The sequence below is a fragment of the Meleagris gallopavo genome, chromosome 1 (assembly GCF_000146605.3).
Source record: "Meleagris gallopavo isolate NT-WF06-2002-E0010 breed Aviagen turkey brand Nicholas breeding stock chromosome 1, Turkey_5.1, whole genome shotgun sequence".
NCBI lineage: Eukaryota > Metazoa > Chordata > Aves > Galliformes > Phasianidae > Meleagris > Meleagris gallopavo.
This window is the reverse complement of record NC_015011.2, coordinates 153,016,829-153,036,018: the sequence shown is the minus strand read 5'-3', so window position 1 is coordinate 153,036,018 and position 19,190 is coordinate 153,016,829. Positions and strand designations below refer to the sequence as shown.

General features: G+C 38.4%; 2 long non-coding RNA genes across 2 annotated transcripts in view; both read left to right on the top strand.

Annotated features, from left to right (window-relative positions):
* Positions 1-18,806, top strand: part of LOC104917474 — a 34,527-nt gene extending 15,721 nt beyond the window's left edge. The window contains exons 4-5 of the long non-coding RNA XR_004162588.1: positions 16,597-16,728; positions 18,416-18,806. This is a non-coding gene — a long non-coding RNA (uncharacterized LOC104917474). The remainder of the gene's footprint in view (positions 1-16,596; positions 16,729-18,415) is intronic.
* On the top strand, positions 3,330-5,468 carry LOC116217861. Its single transcript, XR_004162587.1, has 3 exons — positions 3,330-3,946; positions 4,478-4,578; positions 5,128-5,468. It is a non-coding gene; the product is annotated as an uncharacterized LOC116217861 (long non-coding RNA).
* Positions 18,807-19,190: the final 384 nt, after the last annotated feature.

Below are 19,190 nucleotides of genomic sequence, written 5' to 3'. Positions count from 1 at the left end.
CCCTGCAGGGGGGTTGGAACTACATGCTCTTCTTAAACATCCCTTCCAGTCCAGACCATTCTGTGATTTTATGGATATTCAATGCTAGGATCAAAATAATTCACAAATAAGCCTTTTTTTTTTTTCCTTTTTTTTTTTTCCTAATTCTATTTATTTTTCCCCAAATATAAAGAATCAGACCCAAATGCATTAATCTCCCACAGGACAACATCTCCAAAAAAGAAAGGTCAGGATTTACTGTAAATGTGCATTGCTAGTAAATGTGAAATGCATTACATTCTTTCAGACAAAGACTATCCAGAGTGGAATAAAACTTAATCTACTGAAGGAGAAATGTTACCTTCCACATCTTTCCATGAAATGAGAAGTAACAATAATCACCTAGAAGAAAATCTCTGGCCAAACACAAATCCAGCCTTTGATACAAATCATATCCCTTCAGAAACAACATTGTGAAAAACTGTGAAAAACTGAAGAATTATCTGATTACTTTGTAGGAAGCTCTTGAAGTATTTTACCATGGCTTCGTTTGTAAGCAGAGCACTATCTTTTGAAAGGCCAGCCACTTAATCCATTAGGTACTTTTCTGTTGTAACAAATATTATGGCAGAAATTCAGTCCGTGCACAGGTTGACTTACAGCAACTTGGCTGGTAATTATAACAACATAATGAGGGACCCAACTATGGCTGCAGACTTTCATACACGTTATAAACTATATATTTTCAAATGCATTAAGTTTAATCAAGCAGTTGATTTCTGAATTTGCAAAAATAATGAAATAAATAAGAGATCTTAATGTGTCTTTATTTTTACATTTAATAATACATTAGATAGAAATTCTACTTCATTGTCAGCTGGTTGAGAAATACAGCATGTTGCACTATAATCACAATCAAATATAATTACAAGTATCAAGGGAAATTTAGGCTACAAGGCAAAATGAAAAAAAAAAAAAATTGACCATGGAACATTAGATTAGTAAAACATTAAAGTATTTTAAAAGAAACTTATTGTCTGTTATAACTAAATTATTTGCATAGCTAAAATGAACAGACAATGTCAGTGTTTGTGGTTATGAATGTTACATGGCAATCAGAAACTGCAGAGAGAAATAGCACTGCTAAGGTTACAGTCTCCTATGTTTCTCCTACATATTTGCACACTGAAATTAATGCAATCCCCATAATTTTTATTTAAAGTAATGAAATAGGAATTTATTATTCATCCTAATTTACCTTTAGTTTCTAAGAAACAACACAGTGAGAGGTTACCAATATAGCCATGATATGCCATGTCATGACATATGCTGGGAACTCTTTTTATGTAGAAGTCAATGGGAGCAGAGTTAGGCCGGTGCTAAAAGCTCATGAGAAATCTCTCCAGGATGACTTTCTCAGCATCAAATAGTATGCCTGTAGCAGAACTGGGATTGGAATTACACTCAGATCTTCTAAATTCCAGTTAAGTGCCTTAATCACATGACTTACTGGAGATCTCCTAAATGAATTCAAACATGTTCCCATCATTTCTTCACCTGCAGACCCAGGAAGTCTGGTCAGAAGCAATTTGAGACAGCTGCAGCCATCAGCTATCTCCTTGTCAGCTGTTTTCTAGAAAATACATGCATGAACTATCATTCCCAAAGAACAGAAACAAACTAAGATGGAGTTCATCAATAATAAAAAAATCAAATCCTTCAGAAGTATACATGTTCATTTTTTTACCATTTAAAATGCAATTCACATTTTATGTTACTGAATTCTTACTTTCTTGCAAATCTGGAGTAAGAAAATATACAGAACGGATAATTCCAATGCAAAATCATCTTTCTTCAAAAAGAAAGCCTCAGAAAAAAACACAAAGCTTCAAGGACAATTTTTGTGAAGGCTGGAGGGCCACCTGGACTACTTGTGACATCTGCACTAATTGAAAAAGCAAACGAGGCCACATAGGGCTGTTCTTTGACCATTTAATCAATTTTCCACTCAATGTATTGTTCATTCTTAGACTTTAATGCTGGAATTGATTTTAACAGTCATTACAGAAATACCTAAGTCAAAGGGCTCTCAACCTCTTTTAAGTTTGACCAATGGGAAAACGAGATTATGGATATGTGACTGTGATTCAAATGCCTTACTGAAGAACAATGCCTGAGTAACAGTCCATTCAAGTCCCACTGGTGACATCAGCTAACAGGAGCACAAAGTGAGAAATAACAAAATGATTATCTCTGATAATGCCTGCTCTAGACTCTGACTGCAAAATTATCTCTGAAACGTTCATTAGTGTCATATAGAATCCTAGAAGCACAGGTTGGTTTGAGTTGGAAGGGACCTTTAAGACCATCTAGTTCCAACCCCCCTGCTATAGGCAGGGACACCTCCCTCTAAACCAGGTTGCTCATAGCCCCATCCAGCCTGGCCTTGAATGCTTCCAGGAAGGAAGCATCCACAGCCTCTCTGGGCAACCTGTTCTAGTGTCTCACCACCCTCACAGTAAAGAATATCTTCCTAATAGCGAGTCTAAAGACTAGCTCCCTTCATTACAGAAATAGGTCAGCTGTCAGATGTTTATAAATAAATTTGAAAACTGGATATTTGACTCAAGCAAGCAGCAGAGTCTGGAAAAGAATGGAGAAGAATATTAACATTATCTTTAAGATGCTTGCAACCACAGTTACTAAATATAAATATATAGTCTGTAAAATAACGGAGAAGAAACATGGAAATCTGTGCTTTGTCTTGCAGACCTACATCCACAAGCAGAGAGGGAAAGAGCATCAAAATTACTGCTTGAATAAATTTTTATCATTTTAACAACTTCCTCTTAATAGAAATATTTATCTTACCCAGCACTTAGATGGTACTGACTAGAGAAATTGTAGATGAGAAAAGGAGATAAACTGTACTGAAAGCAGAACATACTTTAAAAGTGTTCTACCTTTGAATGGATTTATATTTCACAGAACAAGAGGTTCTATGGAGATGAGAGTCTATAAGAAAATTCTTTTTTTCTTTTATACGTGTCATGGTTTTATAATTTTGTTATCAGTATTCCGCATCATAACATCATGTAAAGCACAATTAAAGAGTTAATACTCCAGTTCCATGGACTGACAACTTTCCTGATGCTTGGTTCTCAGAAGAGAAGAACTACATATCCCACGTCACTTCACATTCAGAGAGGAAAATAAGCCATGGGAGGAGATCATGGGATCTCATTCTCTGGCTCCCTCTCGCTCACTGCCTGGAGTGTGTGTGTGTGTGTGTGTGCTCCCCAGCCGTGTGCCTTCAGTTCAAAGTAGGCTTTTAAGTTTCGGATGCTCTCTCTCTCATTTTATTTATTAGCCTCAATTTCAATGATATTGTATTATATTGTGTTATCTTGCATTTCGATATCATATTTAGTAAAATTAAGTTTTCCTTCTTAGACCGTTGATGCCATTCTGTTTCTGGGGCCAGCTCCCCTACCCATGCCCTTTTCCCTTCCCATTTTTGGGCCAGGGGACCTACGGGCCTGCTGCCCCCTGTCACGGGCACAATTATCTAGACATTTCCGTGACAATATGGTACAAATATATAGCAAGAGGGAGCAATGGCCGTGTTACATAGCTTGTGGGGAGTGACTTCTTTGCCTTCTGTAACATTAGTGATTCCCTCATGTACTGCTTTCTTCTCTGTTCTGGGGCAATAAGAATTTGGCCCTAATAAAACAGATTTACAGCATGACCTTTGCGCACGCGCATGATATATTGTGATGACAGCCACTCCACTGTGAAATATGATACTATGATCTTTCAGTTGTTTCCCTTTGGAAGATGAGCCTTACATGACTACACTGATAAGCATCAATGTATCAGAAATTATGCCAGAATAACAGATACTGACGTGTTGTACCGTTGGAGGATATTGACATAGTTCTGAAAAAGCAAGCTTAAGGACAAGGTGAGACACAAAAATCAAATAACATCATTAAGAGATGATTCAGTTCAGTTCCTGATTAAAACTTTCCTCTTTTACTAAGATACACTGACTTACAAAAGACCTTTGACACTTCACTGGAAAGCATATGTTTTTTTGAAGATTTTTCATCATTCTCATGCATGCCTGAAATTTGTTAGGCTGGCAGATGTTTGTCATGGGATCTCCAGTATTGCTATAGCATTAAAAGGGCATTCTTCAGTTACATTAAACACTACATCAGTTCTTTAAGGAAATTACTGTGTCTGTGATATGTTACACTATTAACACATACACAGCATCCAATTCAGTAACATGCATTTATCTGGAGATTTGCATGCACCATAAAGCAGAGTTGGTTTGCTGGTCATCTTCGGGTTTTTCCTGCTGGGAAACAAGGGAGGTACAAAATGGGTGGTGCTCTTCGTCATCTGTTTTCAGTGATGCTATTGAGTGTTACTTATTCATCTGAAAATATGGTTCACATTTGGTATTAATCTTATTTTTATTCAAAAGGATCAAAGCTAGCTTGGGTCCCATTCGCAAAGCTGCAGGTAAAATATTGGTCATTTCCTCAAAAGCTCGAAGTGGACAAAACAACAGACAGACAGATGAAGGTAGGTTGAGAAAGATTAATCAAAAGATAAAATATAATGTGTACTTACACAGAACTAAACCAGAAGTTTTTCTCAAACAAAAACACTAACTCACAAAATTTACCTTTCAGCTACACTGTGATAGCACTTGTAATTAGTTAAAGTTTTTGCATTACAGATACACTTCAAGTGTATCTGTCTTTACATAGTCTTAGATATTAACTAGATATTGCAAGCATCTTTATTGATTTTGAATACTGGAGAATATCATTCAATTGAATTCTATCTTATTTTGCATGTGACCTGAAAAAGACCAGAGTTTGGGTCAGAGCAGTGACACAAGATGATTTCTATGTATATTGCTAAGTACAGCACAGTTGCATACCTGCACATGACTTTGAGATTATGATGCAGCAAGGAGTATTTCAGCAAGTATTTTGAAAGGTGAAAGAATATTACTGTACCGATATGTTTTGTGCAAGAGGTTCATTTGTTTTTATTATTATTAATACAGATAAAACTGTAATTCTCTGCAATAATATCTCTCCTTTTCCTAATATAATTTTGTAGAACACATGGTCAGAAAACAATGGTGAAATGAATGGAAAATATATCAAGGCCTATTAAGACTATTTGGATTGATTAACTTAAAATGGAGGCACAACTCTGTTCAATGAAGCTGTTTAATATTTATGAGGGTTTCCCTGAAAGTAATGTCTCCTATTTTATTATGTTGGCCCACAATGTCAGAGTGGATGTTGGTGATGTGTCAATAGATGTTGGACCTTCCCATCAATGTTCTGTTACATTTTGTTGCCATGCGACAGATGGCAGCAGAGGGATAATCTCACAAAATGGCATCAGACATGGAAATACATACGAAGCAAAGGTGTGTCACTGAATTCCTCCATGCAGACTGCACCCATTGGCATTGGTTGACACTCACTGAACAATGGAGACCAAACAGTGGATTTGAGCACAGTGAGGCAGTGGGTGGTGCATTTCAGCACTGGCAACAACCAGATGACCATGCACAACTGCCGTACTATGGAATGAAGAATGTCTCAATTAAGTTATTCACAAAAAATTGATGGATTATGACCCAGAAACTATGAACAGGACTGAGTATCATCTTCCGTGAATTGGAAACAATGGTGGCAACACTGGAATAACATAAAGTTTGTGCCAGGTGGGTCCCATAGACGCTCACTCAGGAACATAAAGAACATCACATGCAAGCTTTTGAAAATCTGTTGAACCAATATGAGGCTGAAAGTGACAACTTCGGGTATTGCATCATTACTGGTGATGAGACCTGGTATCACCACTATGAGCTGAAATCAAAACAGTCTATGGAGTGGTGACATGCAAATTCCCCATTGAAGAAAAGATGCAATGCTGAGTTGATATAGTGATGTGCACTTCCTTCTGAGACAGTGATCCCTCTCAATTTCCTGGAACCCGGGCAAATCAGCTACTCTGACTGCTACATCACAACACTGAGCTGAAGTCTCCAACATCCAGGGTCAGGCCAGAGAAGACAACCTTTCTCTTGCAACACGATAACACCAGGTCCCATACCAGCTAGAAGATCATGGAGCAGACTGCCAATCTTGGCTTGACTGTCCTACCATATTCACCAGATACTCTGGATTTGATGCCTTCTGATTTCCATCTGTTCAGACTGATGAAAGACGGACTGTGTAGGCAACTGCAGAGCAAACAAAGACAGTGACAGAGCCTTTATTTGAGAAATAGGTGCTATATGAAAAAATATTAAAGAGGAATTAATTCACCTCTCCCGGTAACAGTTTGGAGAAAGGGACAAGCTGAGGAACGAGACCCCCTCCCCCGTTCGGACCATTGCGCTGCAGGAGAGAAGGGCAGGGGAAAAGGGGGACCTGCACAGACTCAGATGCCACGGGAAGTATGGTGGAGACAGAAGGGGTGGCTCTAGACAACCCCCCCCGCCCGCTCCAGGCACTCACATATTCACATAGCTCACTGGAGCATTGGTTCAGGCTGTGACCTTGGAATTCCACTACAGCAACATTTTACTAACAACGGTGCTCTGAAACACTAGGTAATCTCTGATGGTACAGATTTTTACAAGTGTAAAAAATGCATAGGTAATGGCAATAACTGTCTTGAAAGATAGTGTGTTTTTAGCTGCAATTTTTGCAATATCATACTGTATTATTGTGCTCTTTTTATCTATTGGAGTTTCCACAGAAATAAATAGGAGGCATTATTTTTCAGAGCTAAATATGCAGACCACTTGATGCTTAAAAATCTTCTTTATTTTCCAATAGGTAGGACAATTTCTTCTCTGAATATTTGGATGAGTATTCAGCAGGCACAGTCCTTAAAGTCTCTGACAAAAGCGAAGAACTTGGTTTTTAATAAATTCCATCTTAGCTTGAAAGATTTAACCATAAGAAGTATGTTCATAGAATCATAGAATCACAGAATGGCCTAGGTCGGGAGGGACCTCAAGGATCATCAAGCTCCAACCCTCTGCCTCATGCAGGACTGCCAACCTCCATATCTAATACTAGACCAGGCTGCCCAGGGCCCTATCCAACCTGGCCCTGAACACTTCCAGGAACGGGGCATCCACAATCTCTCTGGGCAGCCTATTCCAGCACCTCACCACTCCCTGTAAAGAACTTCCCCCTGACATCCAACCTAAATCTTTCCTTCCACAACTTAAAACCATTTCCCCTTGTCCTGCAGTTAACCACCCTTGTAAAGAGTTGACTCCCCTCCTTTTTGTAGGTTCCCTTTAGGTACTGGGAGGCTGCAATGAGTACACCCTGCAGCCTTCTCTTCTCCACACTAATGTTAATTTACAGAACTGGAATGCTAACAGCCATATGTACCCCTCAGCAACACCCACCTCTGAGGCTCTTGTTTAAAGTGTTAATTCCTTACAAGTTTCAGTCAATGTCATTAAGTGCAAGATATATTCACACTTTGAAAGAGAAAATACATAACATCCAAAAATGCTAGTTAACATTTTTACTTAAAGGAAAATTGCTTTTTGGGGAAATACTGGAAAAGATCATGACTTTGAGTATCTTACAAATGCCTTTGAGTATCTTACAATTGCCTTGGTATTAATTTGAATTTGGTCTAACCTGATTCAGTATTCTTACAATTAGAGTGACAGCTCTTAAGCTATCTGAAGCATTCATTTTCTTAAAAATGTTGTTAATATGTGAAAATTTCAACAACTTTACATAACTGGAAAGGGGGTTTTGTTACATTTCTGAGATCCTTTGTATCATTAAATAACATCATGGCCTCAAGTTGTGCCAGATTAAGTTTACATTGGATATCAGGAAACACTTCTTTACAGAAAGGGTTGTTAAGCACTGGAATAGGCTCCCCAGGGAGGTGGTTGAGTCACCATCCCTGGACGTGTTTAAAAACTGTTTGGATGTGATGCTCAGGGACATGATTTAGTGGAGGGCTGTTAGTTAGGATGGTATGGTTAGGTTGTGGTTTGACTTGACGATCTTTAGGGTCTTTTCCAACCTGAGCAATTCTGCAATTCCATGATTCTATAATTAATTACCTGGTTTTGTATAAGGTAATTTTTTCAAATAGCAATCATCTAAGAAGAGTTTTACATTTTATATTCCTCTAATATTTTTGAGACATTATAATGCTTTCTTTGCTTGTTTTCCCATGGACACCAGTATGATCTAAGGAACAAAAAAAAAGAGATTTCAGCAGTTTCAGTTTTGCCATTGTTACAACTATAATTTTGTTAAAGACTCTACCCTAATTGATTCCCTCTGAAAACCTGTCTTCTATCTGCAATGTGATGAATAATCTGTAAATAACACTGGAGATTGGTCTGTTGAAAAGAATATTTCATTCCTGTCAGTTACTGAGATGCTCCCTCGGAAAACAACTGCTCAGCTCAATAGCAAGGCACTGATGCTGGCCCAACTAGACGCAGAAAACAAATGGTTCTTGTGTTTGCTTCTTCCTTGTTTCCTAGTTTTCCCAATTTATTTGATTCTGTAACTGTTTTTAATACTGACAGTATCTCAGGTGACTCTGTGTAAAGTGCTGTATTGATAATATATGGTAACTGTTAAGTCCCAGACTGAACCAGATTGAGCACCTGGGGAAACGACTGGTGTCACAGGGTTATCTCTAGATATAAGTCCGCGACAGGGGGGCACAGGCCCCGGGAAAAAGAAGAAAAAAAGAGAGAGAGACAAAGGGGTGAAGGAAAAAAAAGGAAGGGGTACTAATGGTTTGCCACGGACCCGGCCGGCCCCAGGCCGCACGCTCTGGGAGAGGGGGAGGGCAGAGAGCTAGCAGATAGTTTCAACTAAGAGAAAACACAATGGCAACCATCCGAGGACAAACGGTAATTTACTGAATTTAACCAAAACAAACAAAATGAGAGGGACAAAAGTACCCACAGTAGGAGTCAAACCACAACAGTGCGAGGGAAAGCAAGTGCTTTTCCGCCCAGCGAGCTGAGACTGCAGAGCTGGGGCCAGTGGGAGAGAGGCAGCCACACGGGCCCTGTCTGGAGCTCCGCCCCACTTCCTCTTCCCGCCAGGTCCTCCAGATATGCCGCTCCCTCCCCTCCCATCAGGATAATCAAAGTGCCCATAAAAGGCAGTAAACAGAAGCAGAACACTAACTCATTAACTCCCACTGGTCCACATGATGTTCTGATGTGGAATACTGCCAACAACAAAAAAAATCACAAAACCACAACAACTGGGTCAGTGGCATCCACAACCTCTCTGGGCAGCCTGTTCCACCACCTCACCACTCTCTCTGTAAAGAACTTCCCCCTGACATCCAACCTAAATCTTCCCTCCCTCAACTTAAAACCATTTCCCCTTGTCCTGCTGTCATCTACCCTTTCAAAGAGTTGACTCCCCTCCTGTTTGTAGGCTCCTTTTAGGTACGGAAAGGCTGCAGTGAGATCACCCCACAGCCTTTTCTCCAGGCTGAACAAGCCTAGCTCTCTCAGCCTGTCTTTGCAGGGGAGGTGCTCCAGTCTCCTGATCATCTTTATGGCCCCCTCCAGACACTCTCCAACAGCTCCCTTTCTTGTACTGGGCCCCCAGACCTAGATGCAGTACTCCAGATGGGGCCTCACAAGGACAGAGTAGAGAGGGACAATCACCTCCCTGTCCCTGCTGACCACCCCTCTTCTGATGGAGCCCAGGATGCCATTTGCTTTCTGAGCTGCAAGAGCACACTGCTGGCTCATGCTCAGTTTTTCATCCATCGGAACATCCAGGTCCTTCTCTGCAGGGCTACTTGTGGATTTCTCCTCCCAGTCTATATATTTGCCTGGGATTTTTCCAGCCCAAGTGCAAAACCTTGCACTTTGCTATGTTGAACCTCATTAGATTCACCCCGGCCCACCTTTTGAGTCTGATGAGGTCCCTCTGAATGGCATCCCTTCCTTCCACCGTGTCACCAGCACCACTCAGCTTGGTGCCATCAGCAAACTTGCTGACAGTGCACTCGATTCCGTCATCGATGTCATTGATAAAGATGTTAAAGAGCATCAGTCCCAAGACAGACCACTGGGGGACAGTACTCATTACCAGCCTCCACCTGGACATAGAGCCATCGATCACCACTCTCTGTCTGTGGCTTTTCAACCAATCTATTATCCATCAAGTGGGCCATCCATTAAATCCACATCCCTCCAATTTGGAGATACAGATGTGGTGGGAAACCATGTAAAAGGCCTTGCTCAAGTCCAGGTAAGTGACATCAGTCGCCTTCCCTTTGTCCACCAATGCTGTCACTCCATCATAGAAGGCCACCAGATTGGTTAAGCATGACCTTCCCCTGGTGAAGCTGTGCTGGCTGTCTCAGCTCACATGCTCATTCTTCATGTGATCAAGCATGTTGTCCTGGAGGATCTGTTCCATGATCTTCCCAGGTACAGAGGTGAGACTCGCCAGCCTTTAATTCCCTGGGTCCTCCTTGCTCCCCTTCTTGTAAATGGAAGTGATGTGACCCTTCCCCCAGTCACCCAGGACCTTACCTGACAGCCACGACTTTTCAATCATCAAATATGATGGAGAGCGACTTGGCAACCATCTCAGCCAGCTCCTTCAGAATCCTGGGATGCATGCCATCCAGCCCAATAGACTTGTACACATTCAGTCTCATGAGATGATCTCGGACTTGCTCTGCCCTTCCAGTGCTCCCAGTGCTTTATGTGATGTTATGATGTGGAATACTGGTAACAAAAAACATAAAATCGTGACAACTGATTTGTCCAAATGCTACAGATACTATGTTGTTCAAGTTCAGAATTAATTACCTATTGCTACTATATTACTGTGGAGACATTGCACGTGTCCTTCATTAGAACAGCCCAGTTCATGTTTCACAGAATTTTCATGCTTAATTATCTTGACTATCAAGAAACAGTAACCCCACACAAACCAAAAGGATGTAAAAACATGCCAGGTGACAAGAAAATATTTGGAAGTAGTTTTGAAAACAAATTTTTGCCCTTTCAATTTTCCTTTTCTCTTTCTAAAAATAAAAATAAATACTAAGAAACAAAAACCTCACAAACAACAAAGCAGTAACACTGAATGTATGTAAGCATAAAAGGGATGACACTGAGGCAAGGATAATGAAAAGATACAAAAAGTGAGGGGGAAGAGAGATTTGGATTTATCAAGCAAGAAGAAACAAGTAAGGAATGACCATAATAAAGCAAAGATATGCAGTCTTGAAAGGAGAGGCCAAATTCTGTGCAGTAAATACAAGTCGTCTACATTACAGCAAACAATCAGAATAGGGTTGGTAATGGGCATTTTATCTTAATGTCAGAGAGAATTTTATTCTGTCCTTTGAGCTTGTCTCAAGTTTTATTAATGAGCTTTGCTAAATTATAAGAAAAGGCTATTTGGATAATAAACATGAATATTAAAATGAAAAGAAGTATGGATTATGGAAGTTCATTGCCCAAACATCTAAGCCCTCTATTGTGTAGCAAAAGTATTCATCTGCTCTTTCAATTGCTTGGTTAAAATGCTAAATTATTCCTGGTGCTTTGTAGTAGATCAGTTAACATTACTTTTAGTTTTATTCAGACAGCACGTTCTTGTTCTTCTTTGTATATGAGGCACTGGCAGCTTGACCTCCCAGTTTATTTGTTTATAAGACCGTATCATCAAAGCTCTACAGCAGGCAGCTCACAATTTTCAAATGTTAACGTTGAAAGACCTAGATTTCTGACTGATGTCAAGCTCTATTTGCAAATTTGGAATAGCAGGCAAGGTTCTTATCACACACTGAATGAATAAGCTCTAGATATATCATTAAATTCAGCTTGAAATGTTTATTATCACATTTTAGAGAAAAACAAGATTACAGTAGATACTCCAAGGAATAGAATCTAGATAAAATGTATGTTGAGAATGCAGACTCTAAGAGCCAAATGCCAGTATGTTTTTCCTTTTTCTTGAAGAAAAGCTGTTTGAAGGCAGGACTAGAAACTCTAGATCCACTGCTGGGCTCTCTGTTGTACCAGCTCATATCCTAGTAACGTGCAGCATTCATGCTCCTACCTGAGCTGAGCAAGTGAGTGAAAAATAATGCAGATGATGAATTTGGCCTTTTCTGTTCATGAGCAGGCAATCAAAATTTCAAACATACATGAAATTAGTGAATGTCTTCCATCTGTAATTTTTATCTGCGCATGTTAATTACACCTTCCTTTGATGTTTCAGTTTTCATATCTCTAACACTTATCTGTGATGGGCCAGAAAAACCACAAAGCAGTGTACTTACTTCTGTTAATGGGAGTGTGAGACTTCTCATGACCAAAATGTCAGCCTAAAGAAAACGAAGCGGGTTTTTTATGGCTTTGGCACTCACTTGTGATGGCAAGAAGTTATGCCATAATGACAGTGAACAGCCTCCACTTCAGGCAACGATAGTAGAGAAGCTTACCCGACAGTAGGAACTAAAGGGAAAGGTTTATTATTGACACTGAGATTATCCTTTCCAGCACTGTCACATAAACAGTTGTATCAATTTGTATCCATTTAAAACCTATATGGTTTGTGTATTTTATTCAGTTTCAGTGTTTAATAAAAGTAATTTGACAAAGGAATGCTCCTTAAATGTGAAAACCCAGTTGGCATATCTAGAGACCAAAATTATACTGATTTATTTGTGATTCAACTTAAAAGCTAAAGAAATAGACACTGACTTTAAAAAATTGCATTCAGTGCAGAGCTGGTAACACAACTGTTATTTACCACACCATATATTCAACTTTAATTTTTTTGTTGTTTATTCTTTTTTTCTGCAAGCTGCAGCACTTGCACTGAATATAACAGTGAAATAGTGAGTAGGCAGGCAGCGTTATTCAGTTTTGCTGGCTGTTGTAAGTGATGAAACTATAATTCACTGGGTGATAGATAACAGAAGGTAATTTTATGGTTACTAAGAATGAGTTTGCATTTGTTGGGATAGTTACTATATAAATTTATAGATCTATTTTGTATGTATCACATTTTAAATTTTAGTGGCAGAACAAGGAGTGGTATGAGAGTAACACAAGTAGTACCGTCATGAACTCCTGGTTTAGCAGTCACTTGTAAAGGTATACTGTAATTCATCATGAAATAGGTTCAGAATGTTCTCAAAATCTTGTTATAAATCATAGCCTCTGGATGGGAAGGTGTTATTAAGTTTGTTTTTTGATTTTTCTCTTGCCCTTTCTCCATCATCTTATCTAGGGAAAGTGTTGAGATGTAGGGAAGGCAATTCCGTACAGAAGGTCCTTTTAAGTGCTGGATTTAAGTGCTCTTCCAGGATTTAGCACTTTTCTAAGCTTAACTGACAGGTCATTTTGCCCCTTGTTATCTGGGCAGATAGACCCTGGGACCCCATGAAGACAATAAGATTAATTGTGGGGCAGCAGTAGGACACTAGAGCTTCAGATCGCAAAATTCAGACAAGCTTGAACACCTGTCAAGCTATTATGACATTTACATTCAATAAATATAATGTCTCCAGAGAACCAGAACTGTTTTTGTTTAAAGATGGAGATTGGGCCCCAGGGATGCCATTTTGTTGAACATGCCATTCTGTGGTGAAGAAATACAAGCTTTTGTCAGAGATTTAATTGTTGGAAGAGCTGTTAAGATTTCAGTTCAGGTCACAAATCTGAAGGAAGCCTGGACTGACAGAAGGGTGCTTGATTTGATGATCATGGGAATGAAAGAGGAATAGAGGTAGTTGATGTACTGAATTTGCATTTAAAAAGCTCACCTAGGAACTCAGCAATTAGACTTTTAAATATAAAAATTTAACTTCAGAGCTTCCCAGAAGTATTCAAAAGTACTGAATTATGTAATGGCCGAACCAAGGACATTTCTTGGAAGTGAAGTTTTCAGCTGAGTATTTTAATAGCAAATTGCAAAATTCTGAGGAAATGCAGCCATCCACAGGAGTTCAAACAGGAAATTTAAATGATCTTCATTAGGAAATATTTTCTTCAGAATTACAGTTGAGAATATTTTTTTCATTGTGTTCTATTACAAAATGTTTCTACACCATAATAATGTACTGACAAAAGAGAGGACCTCTGGAAAAGGATATAGAAGTTGGGGGGAGAAATGGATACTGTCCAATACAAATGTTATTTCAACTTCTTATGTACCAAAACAAATTGGAATTTTGGTTTTGTTTTATATAACTTATGTTATGAGAAATAAGTGGAGGTTTCCACAGAGTAAAAAAGATAATTTGGAGTAGTCTTGAAGAGCTTTATAACAGTGGTCATCAAAATCCTCTGTAATCATCTGTAGTCCAGGTTATCATAAAACGCAGTTCTGTTTCAGAAACAGAATGAAGAAGGAGAGCAGCTTTCCATTCTTAAAATTTCAGTTGTTTTTCTCATTCCAAAAGCAGTTTAAAGCTATTCTGCGTTTGTTTACCAATAATAAAAGTAGAGGAAGTTAAGGAACCAAACTCTTGCCTAGAATTTAGAATTTGTAGGACAGAACCTGTCACTGGGCATATGTTCTTTGGGTGCCTGTATCTCCCAGGATGTATTACTATACCTTCACTGCATTGCATATGAAAGCATTAGGAAGGGAACCAGTGAATGAGAAGTCTCTTTGGGAACTGCCTATAGGAACATAGTGATGTAAAAAATCAAATAGATAAAGCAATTGCTGATCTCCAGGATCCCTGAAAGCTTCACTCTCAACACCTGTACATGAGAATCACAAGAGCATCATTAGCGAGCTCCACTGCCTTGCAAGAGTGGGGAGATCCAGAGATAATGGGAAGATCCAGAGGCAGCTCAATCCTGGGAGAAAGATTTCACGCTCTGCTTCACTTCAGCATTTAATCAACTGCAAAGGCAGTTTATTGCTGTGTATACTCCAGTGCCAGAAACATTATCACCTAATTAAATTGTTTCATTGTTTTGCTATATCAAGCAACATGTCTCTTTAACTCCATTTTATTTAGTAGCAAGCTTGCTTTAACATCATGAGAATGGGAAATTAAATTGAAGGGGTGTCTGTTTAAACTAAAGTTCAAATCAATGATGCAGATAGACTTTCACTGCCAAATTCAAGTTCTTCACTTTGCTGCAGTCCTGCATTTGGGCACTATTGACAGCATCTTCTACATTCACATATGACCATGCAGCATATATTTCAAGGCCTTTTCATTTTTTAAACTTGTTACAATCACTGGAATTTCCCTCCTTTCCAGTTTTTTTTAGTTACAAAGACTAATAGAACCACAGAATATCCTGAACTGGAAGGGGCCCACAAGGACCAGCTCCTGGCTCCACAGAAAACAACCCAACAATCAGACCACATGTCTGAGAGCACTGTCCAGGCACTTTCTGAATTCCTGCAGCATGCAGCCATGACCACTGTCCTGGGGAGCCTAACCACCCTCTGGTGCAAACCCTGTCCCCAACCCCCAGCTGCCCCTCCCCTGACACAGCTCCATGCCGTTCCCTCGGGCCCTGTTGCTATCACACAGACCAGAGCTCAGCTCTGCCCCTCCACTACCCTAATTAGGAGCTATAGGCTGCTATGAGGCCTCTCCTTAGTCTCCTCTGCTCTGGCTTGAACTAACTTCAGTTGCTTTTCATGCGTCTCCTCCAGACCCTTCATTGTCTTTGTAGCCCTTCTTAGGTCACTCCCTAATAGTTTTATGTCCTTTTTGTACTGTGATGCCCAAAACTGCACACAGTATTCAAGTGAGGCTGCACCAGTGCAGTGTAGACTGGGACGATCACTTTCTTCCAGCAATCCCATGTTTGATGAACCTTAGGATACCTTTGGCCTTCCTGCTGCTTGGGCACACAGTTGACTCGCATCCAATGTGCTGTTGACCAAGACTCCCAGATCCCTTTCAGAGGGGCTGTTCTCCAGTGTCGCATCTCCCAGTTTGTAAATATAAGAGTTGGAAGGGACTTTCAGAGTAGCGTATTTTAGCAGTAATTTGGACTAGATGATCTTCAGAGGTTCCTTCCAACCCCTACAATTCTGTGATTCTGTGATCCTCAGTAAGTACAAACAGAGGATACTGTTGCATGTACAGAGATCTATATTATATCCATACTTAAATTTATTTATATCTTCATATCAATTAAAGAAACTGAAAAAAAAAATTCTTAACATCCATCTATCACCATCTTTTTATGCATCGGAAATAGTGTGTCCAAATGGATGCTGACAGTTGCTTAGCTGTGTACTGGGTAGGTTAACCCATATCTATATTTTCATTTGAAAAATAAATAAATTTTTAAAAAGCACACCAAACAAAAAATGTATAATCATTGCCTTATGACTGAAAAAGACTTGCAAATCTCTATTCTCTTCATTTTGGAACTTCTATTTGTAAGGAGAGGGAATAACCTTTACTGTATTGTTGGAATAAAAGGAACTAGATGATTCATCTCTGTGAATCTGCTTGTTGAATTTGATGGATCATTCTTAAAAGCGACGTTGCTAATCTTCAGGTTTTCTTTTTTAGGTTATTCACAGATCAGTGGGTTTTCCGGCTAATACAGGTCCTGATGCTCTTCTGTCTTCACACATGGTATTCATCATATCTTGACAAGAAAAGACCTTCAGTCTACAAATAACCTTCACTGAAGTAAGACATGTAAGTGAGTTTCTATATGAAAGATAGATTTTATGGCTGAATAAAAACTAACTGTAGTTAGAAAGTGTTATTACGTGGCCTTATTTAAACATTTTCTCTCTTTTGATTTTCCTCAAAAGATTTTTAGTGTATGTTGTTAAATTACCAATAGAAAAAATATATATATATACTATTTTACCATTAACCACAAATTCAACAGGAAAGGAAAAGCAGTTGAGTATTTTATCATTCTGAAATGTGCAGCCTTTAAAATATTTAAGTATCCACATTAGTTCTTGTCAAACTAGCACAAAGCAGTGCATAATTTGACCTATGCGCAAGAGCAGAACAAGATAAGAAGCTTTGGTAAAGGTGAAATATTCACAATATAGCTACTTTGTGCAACAGTTAATAATTTGGTTTCCTAATGCTACATCATCATCCTCACCATCATTATTATTATTGTTGTTGTTGTTGTTGTTGTTGTGATCCTGAACAGGGTATCCAAAGTAACTCTCTCTAGTCTCTATTAAGCAATTCATCATCAATACTATGACAATATAATGATCCTTCTCAGAACCGCAAACTTCAGCACAGAAGAAAGCTAATTAAATTTCATTGTCCTATACTGTAGAATCAATCTAATTTTTTATCAGAAGGATTGATCAGATTTTCCTGTTTTTCCACACTCCCACAGCTGTAGTGAAAACAAGTCTCTCTTCCAATAGGTTAAAACTAACTGTTCCTGAAATGAGTTACTGATTTCAATGAGAAAATCATGACATATGAGGAAAGACTTAGACTCTCACATTGAAAACGTGTTAAAAAAATAATTCCAATAGAATGATATTTAATGAAACCAAAACTAATTCAATTTAACTTGTAACTTCTCTCACATAGCAGTCCTGGGAGGTCTACTACAAAATGATATTTTGTTAGGTTTTTTTTCCTTATTATGAAACATTTCCTCATTTCCTGATGGAGAACACCAATCAGGTCTCCTTTCTTTGAGAGCCACTCATTTAACAGACCATGTAGAAGCTTATTATCTTCATAAAATCAATTTCTAACTAGTCTGTCAGAAAATGGTCACTGATTTCCAAGAAAGTGCCATTGGGTGGGACAAAAGAAATTGATTAGCAGGGAGATTTGCTGAGGCAGAGTAACCTGTCTGAAACTTTATATTATAAGCAATTAACTAAGAACTCCACACCTAAACTGTGATCATAGCAGAGAATAGTCTTCTTATTTTCACACTGATTTAATAATGAAATAAAGGTTATGCTAAGAACAATAAACATGATAGTACATGCAGCTTCAAGTGCTAAGTGCAGCGTTAACATTTAATTATTGAAGCTGCAGTGCAGAAAGATAAATCAACAAAATAAAACATGAAAATTGTGATCATGGAGTCTGATTATCCTCACAAACAATTTTGTATTATTGTCTTTGATGTAAATGTCTAAAAAAGAATAATAGAAGAATAAGAACTCTTAAAGCACTGAAAGCACTCAGTAGTGCAGTGTTATGGCAAGAACTTCACTAAGAATGAACAGCAAATGTATCCGTAAGTGCCTCAAGACACAATTGTAGTTCTAATTGGGATCAAAACAGTGCAGAATCATTTATAAGTGTGATGCTTTCAGTTGCACTATGTAGTCCAACATATGTGGTATTTTTTATTTTGTATGTTTTCTTTTTGTTGTAGTGGTTGTTTAAATTATTGGACTTCCGCATATGTTATATATTTTCATCTATTTGATTTGGAGAAGTGCATTTTTAATACCTCCAAGTATAATGTCTTGTAGAAGATCTGGTAAGTATAAAATATGATAACTTCTCTACCCAATGCAGGAAGTGTTTTAAGATCTGTAGATCTGTAAGATCTTGCTGTGGGAACAACCAAAACTATTTAATAAATACATATATTTAATTTCTTAAGTAAAATTATTGTTAACAGTTTCCCTTCTTTGGTGAACTGTAAAATGTAAATGTCTTTACAAAATCAACCTTTTCTCAAGAAACCTCTGGTAAGATGGGCCCTGTAATGGTATTTTCAACTTCAGAGCTGAAAAGAGTTAAAAATGAGAAATGCATTTCTCGCATGAATTTGGTATGTTTCTTTTTTTTTTTTTGAATCTTTTGAAAGAAACAGAAATTCTGGATCATATTTGATCTTAATTTTCAAAGCAGACATCATTTTTTCACTGACGACTGTTTGAAATGTCCAAAAAAATGAGCATTATACTCCCCATATACAGCAAACTCAGAGTGCAATTCAGTAGCAAGTGTGTCTACTTTAAGAGATGTAGAAAGTTATCAGTTTATTTCTTCACTGTATGTTTCTAATTGGAATTAAATTTGCAACAAATCAAAACAATATTAAAAGCCCATCTTACATTGGATACTAGTGTCCTGTAGATTCAGTTTGGAATAATTTTCTTATCAAAAACATAATCATTTATTGCACTGGAGCACAAACC